Raw genomic sequence first — 6,637 nt, 5'->3', positions numbered from 1 at the left:
CATCACGTGACAAAAGACCCCATAATCAGCTTTTGAGAAGACGAAGTTTATTGGGGCCCTTTAAAAGGGCCCATGCTTGTTCTTTAGTCCCATCACACTGCTCTGGCAACAGTGCATGAAGGTGAGAGTTTGTAGTTAGAGAGTCTGTTACTTCATGTCCCGGAAGTAAGAGAGGAAGGGGCTGGAATTCCAATATTTCAAGGGCAGAGCCCAAGACCTGACTTCTCTTTGCCAGACCCCTCTTTCTAATAGTTCTACCACCTTCCTGTAGAGCCACAGGCTAGAGACTAAGCCTCCAACCCCTCTGCCTTCAGGGAACATTCCATTATAGTGAACTATAATGGCCCCTGTTTCCTATGGTGCAAGAAGGAAAAAAAATGAATTAATACTAATCATACAAACGTGAGACTATATGAAAGCCTCACCATGGTCTCTTCCCCTACGCGCCTTCCAGGGCTCATAAATCCTATGCCTTACTCTGCTCTGCTCAGTCCTGAGACTGTTCCTCTGCTCAGTCCTCAGGGCCTCAGATTTCTGTGCTTTTCCTAAAATTAGAAGGATGTGCAACTTTATGAAGTAATGGGATCCTGTGGGAAATACAAGCACCGCTCTGTAAGGTAGCAGGAAGCACTTAGGAGAGGCAGACAGCAGACGGACACACACACACACACACACACACACACACACACACACACACACGACACAACGACTGGACGGATGGAGCAGGTCATATGGATCTGAGGGGCGTCCACGTAGACCAAGACAGGGAACCCCCTGAGGGCTCTTTCCCAGGGAACAGCTTCGGCCTTTGGGATCCACCTTTTGAAGCTGAGATGATCTGAGCTGGCAATTTAGCTCCCTTCCATGATGTGTCATCCTCTTTCCTCCCTACCCCAGGCTACCTCGGAAGGTATGACATGGGAAGAAGGGACGGCCCTGCCTCTTCAGTCCCCAGCAGTCTACAAGGGGGACTCCAGAACAACAAGAGCAAGTAGGGAGACCTGCCCTAACCCCCCAAGTATTGCTAAGCAGGGACAGTGAGTGGGGGGCCTTATCTTGGTTGGTGGACAGCGAGCAGAGGGGAGGAGCGCGCCCTTTGAAGATTCACACTCATGAACATCAGGACGTACTCCTGAAATTCTAGAGAGATTGTTTACAAAATTAAAAAAGAGAGGCTGGGTAGATGGTTTCCTGACAGACAGGAATAAGGCCTTAGGTTTGTTTGGTCCTCAGCCAAAGACGTACATATACAATGCATGTCAGGAGGGGTTCATTTTATGTATTTGAAAGATGAGAGTCTATTTATTTTTAAACTATGTACACACAGGTACAGTTTTACGAAACATAAACACAGATCTGCGCGTGGTGGTGCCCACCTATACTGCCTGAGCGTCCACGGCTAGGGAAGGGCCAGCCTGGGCCTATGGAGCAAGATCCTGTCTCATTCCCCTCACCAAATATGGGGAGTGTAAGTGGATTTCTGTCGAATTTACTGTGACTTGCAGTTTCCCTTAATACGCTACAGTTTTTATGCCTGTACATGTGGGTCTGTCTTCATCTTCCAATGCATACTGTATCCTTACAATTAGAATGCTGCACAAGTGGGTGGTTTTAGGGCTAGGTCCAGCGACCCAGTGTACGGCAGGAGGCGGCGGAAGACAGTGTTGAGACCAGCACTGTCTGCGACTTGTCGGCATCTGCCTTCTGAAAGCCCCTTTGCTGCTAACCGCCCTGCCCTGGGGTGTACCTGGCATCACTTGACACCAACCTCTAATCTCTGGGAAAGGAGAATGTGAGCTGCTGTGGGAAATCCCCAAATTCCACCACTTTCAAAAGGCTTCCATGCCGTTCTCAAGCCCATCAAACCTTCGAAGTCATTTTAAGTCACGTTAGGTCCCATCCCTCTGCTGGGCACGGTGGTTCATGCCTGCCATCCCAGTGCACTAGGGAATTTCCGTTCGTGGGAGGACTGCCAGGGATTCTAGGCCAATCTGGGCTCCCTAGGCCAGCAGGGGCTATAATATGAGGCTCTGTGCCCCCCCCCCCAAATAAGTGAGTCAACCAGCTCTCTTCCTCTTCCCTTTTATTTCTTGTACTTGTAAGGAATCAAAGAAAAACTTCAAATGTGTAGAATGTCAACCCATCCAACCAATTCAGTTTTCTATGAATTGCCAAGAAAGAAGTTCCCAGAAGCAAATCTGTAGAAACGATCTTCATGGAAAGGGGAAAAGACTGAGCGGTGGTGGCGCACGTCTGTAATCCCAGCACTTGGGAGGCCAGCCTGGTCTACAGACAGAGATCCAGGAAAGGCTCCAAAACTACACGGAGAAACCCTGTTGTGGGGGGGGGGGGCAGGGGGAGAAGAAGAAGAAGAAGAAAAAAGAAAAGGGAAAAGGTATCATATCAAGTGCCGCTGCTCACCAATACTTTTCTGTTTGTTCTCAGGTCTCACTGGGTAGCTCCGGCTGTCCTGTAACTCATTGTTAGACCAGGCTGTCCTCGAACTCAGAGATCCACCTGCCTTTGCATCCCAAATCTTGGGATTAAAGGTGTGCACCACCACAGTCTGGCACAAATACATTTCAATCTAACCTTTTCTCCTTTAAAGAATATTTTAGCAATATTATACATGTAAATATTTTTAGATAATTTTTGAGATTATACTACATTTACATTTCTCTTTCCTTTCCCATCCTCCAAACCCTCCCATGTAACCCCCCCCCATGAAATTATTTTTAAAATAGAAGTATAGCAGAAGTTTTGATGAAAAACTATCTCCCAAATCCTTCTCCCCACGAAACCCTCCGGAAAGATAAGGCGTCTCGGTTTCTACTTTCTTGGCAGTTAACTCACAAATCTAACACCATATTGTCATTTTTAGATGGGTAGACATTGTAACTTCTTGCTCTAAAAGATGGTTTAGCTGACACAACTGCCCCTTTCCTCTTTGGAAGAGTTATTTTCAGCTCCTTCTTTGTGGTCTGAAATAACACTCCGATTCCAGACTTCCAGCTTATGATTCATCAACTTGAATTCTACTTCTTGATTTTTTCTATAGGTTCTTCTTCAGCTCTCTAGACCGCAGTGTGTATGCGATGACTTTGTTTTCTTTTCTTTCTTTCTTTCTTTCTTTTTCTTTTTTTTTTTTTAACACAGGGTCTCACTCTTTAGCTCTGGCTGGCCTGGAACTTTCTATGTAGACCAGGGCAACCTTGAATTCACAGAGATCCACCTGCCTCTGCCCCTTCGGTACTGGAATTAAAGGTGTTCCCAGTCCCATAGAATAATTTTTAAAGTTGAAAACTCAATGGTGTACACATTGTTATAATTTTAAAACTTTTATATAAAATTAAATTTTTTTAAAAAGATTTATTTATTATGTACACAGTGTTCTGCCTGCATGTGTGCCTGCACACTAGAAGAGGGCACCAGACCTCATTACAGACGGTTGTGAGCCACCATGTGGGTGCTGGGAATTGAACTCAGGACCTCTGGAAGAGCTGCCGGTGTTCTTAACCTCTGAGCCATCTCTCCAGCCCTAAAAAAATAAAAATAAAAAAATAAATAAAAAATTGAAACTATGCTTTGATTTGGCTTCTTTTCTTTATTTCTTTTTTTAAATTTTTTTTATTTTTTAAATTTTTTTATTTTTATTTTATTTTTTTATTTAAAGATTTTTATTTATTTATTACAGTGTTCTGTCTGCTTGTATGCTTGCAGGCCAGAAGAGGGCATCAGGTCTCTTCATAGATGGTTGTGAGCCACCATGTGGTGCTGGGAATTGAACTCAGGACCTCTGGAAGAACAGTCAGTGCTCTTAACCTCTGAGCCATCTCTCCAGCCCCCCCTTTTTTAAATTAATTAAATTTTTTTACATTTCTTTTCTAGCGTGTGTGTCTGTGTGTGTTCACACCATGGTGTTAGTGTGGAGGTCACAGGACAACTTACAGGAATTCTCTTTTCCACCTTGTAGGTCCCAGGCACTCAAGTTTGTAAGGCTTGGAGCCAGGTGCCTTTACGTACTCAACCACCTCACAAGCTCTACGTTCTATTTCTTTTTTTTCCCTTCATTCCTTCCTCCCTCCCTCCCTCCCTCCCTCTCTCTTTTCTTTCTTTCTTTCTTTCTTTCTTTCTTTCTTTCTTTCTTTCTTTCTTGTTTTTTCGAGACAGGATTTCTCTATGTAGCTCTGGCTCTTCTGTCTATTTCTTCTTCTATTATCTTTCTTTTTTCTTTTCTTTTCTTTCTTTCTTTTTTTTTTTTTTTTTTGGTTTTTGGAGATAGGGTTTCTCTGTGTGGCTTTGCGCCTTTCCTGGAACTCGCTTTGGAGAACAGGCTGGCCTTGAACTCACAGAGATCCGCCTGACTCTGCCTATTCTATTGTCTTTCTGACACAACTATTATCAGCATTTCATTATCAATAAAAAGGAATGCTAGAAGTATGAATGAAATACATTTTAAAATAAAAAAAAGATTCCCTTTTCTAATATATAATCTATTGTTAATCATGTTATATTCAAAATCAGTGATTCTCAACTTGTGGGCTGCAACCCCTTTGGGGTCACCCATCAGATATCCTGCATATCAGATATTTATATTATATTCATAACAGTAGCAAAATTACAAAGTAGCAACAAAATTATTGTAGGGTTGGGGGTCACCACACATGAGGAACTGTATTAAAGGGTGTCAGCCCGTGCTCTAGATCATTCCATGTGTGAACCATGACTAACCTGTGTAGATGAATTTCTAAATGGTCTTATTAAATAAAAAACATGGAGCCAGATATAGGGGTGAAAACCTGAGAGATCAGGGAAATAGGGAAAGCCACAGCCAACCTTGCCTGACCAACTCCACAGCTTCCAAATGCCGTGACTTCCCGTCTTCCCATGCACATATGCCTTGCTGTTCTGCCATCTGCTTTGCTCTCTGTTCAGCTACATCACTTCCTCTTCCTGCACAGCTCTGTCACTTCCTGTCCAGACCTCCATGGTTAACTAGTTGGAATTTAAGGCGTATGCCACCACAATTCTGTATAACTGTCTGTTTCCTGGATTCCAGGTGCCTTTCTTGTGCCCGACAACCAGGCAGACAATGTGCCTTCTCTCCAGTAGACTTGTGGGTCACATCAGTTCCTTTCAGTGTCACACGCATTTTCTCTCAGCTGCCCGACACCACGCATTACACTAAAATATGTATTTTTTTCTTTTAATCTGGAGCTGAGGACCAAACCCAGGGCCTTGTGCTTGCTAAGCAAGAGCTCTACCACTGAGCTAAATCCCCAACCCCTAAAATATGTATTTTTAAGAACTTCCTAAAAAGGGATGTATAGGACATATTCTTTTGTTTTATGTGTGTGCATGTGTCTATATGTTTGTGTGTGTGTGTGTGTGTGTATTCATGTGTGTGTCTATATGTTCATGTGTGTGCATATGTATTTATGTGTGTACTTGAGTATGGAGGCCAGGGTTAATGCTGGGCATCTTCAGTAGCTTTCCACTTTATTTTTTTTAATTTTTTTTTTTACATTTAATTATTGTGTGTGTCTATGTGTGTGCATGTATGTATATGGGGTGTGTGTGTATGTGTGAGAATGTGATCAGTAGCATGCTTTTGGAAGTCAGAAGTCGCCTTTTGGATTTGATTCTCTCCTTCCACCATGTGGGTTCTGGGGTTGAACTCAGGTCGTCAGGCTTGGTGGTAAGTGCCTTTACCTGCTGAGCCATCTTGTTGGCCTTCCACCGTATTTTTTGAGATGGGGTCTTCCACTAAACTTAATTTGGCTAGATCTGCTAGCCAGCAAGCTCCAGAGACCCTCCCATCCCTAACACTGGGATTACAGGTGCAGACTTCGGCCTCTAGCTTTTCTCTGTGGGTACCACAGATCTTCATGCTGTCAGGACAAACACTTGACGGACGGAGCCACTTCCTAGCTCCTTTAACTTCTTACATGTGTGTGACACCTTTATTTTACTTCCTCCTTCTTATTTTTGCACCTTGATTGTAGTGGGCATTTTAAGTGGCAAGCATTTTGCATGTGTGAGCCAGCACCCTCATTTAGCCTCCTTAGGAGTTCCCTCTTTCTTGCCTACCTGGGGCCCCTTACCTGTTCACATTTACACTCGGAGCAATTGGGAGTCCACCCTCCATTCAGAAAGGACGTGGGTTACAAGATGATAGCAGAATCAATTTTCTAGAAGGTTCTATGAGAAGGAAGTCCCAAGCCAAGTGTGCTAGAGGCCTTGGGGTCTGGAGGGCACGGCTTATTTCTGTATGCTACCAGGTTCTATAGATTATAAAGTGAGAAGCTTATCAGTGCACACAAGTCCCCAGAAAATGCTAGATACCAGGAACAGGACTGGTGTAGTTCAGCGGTGCTGCTACACGTGGTACTACTTCCCTAGTAAGCATAAGGTCCAAGGTTTAATAGCCAGCATGCAAATAAATAAATAAATAAATAAATAAATAAATAAATAAATAAGTATAAATGTGTCTCATGTTTGATGAGGAGGTACATTTTTTTTAACTGCAAGATAAATGGAATGAAGCTGAGCATGATGGTGCACACCTTCAATCCCGGCACTCGGGAGGCAGAGGCAAGAGGAACTCTGTGAGTTCAAGACCAGCTTAGTCTACAAA

Source organism: Onychomys torridus, chromosome 23, assembly GCF_903995425.1.
Source record: "Onychomys torridus chromosome 23, mOncTor1.1, whole genome shotgun sequence".
Lineage (NCBI taxonomy): Eukaryota > Metazoa > Chordata > Mammalia > Rodentia > Cricetidae > Onychomys > Onychomys torridus.
Note: the sequence above shows the minus strand (reverse complement) of the source record.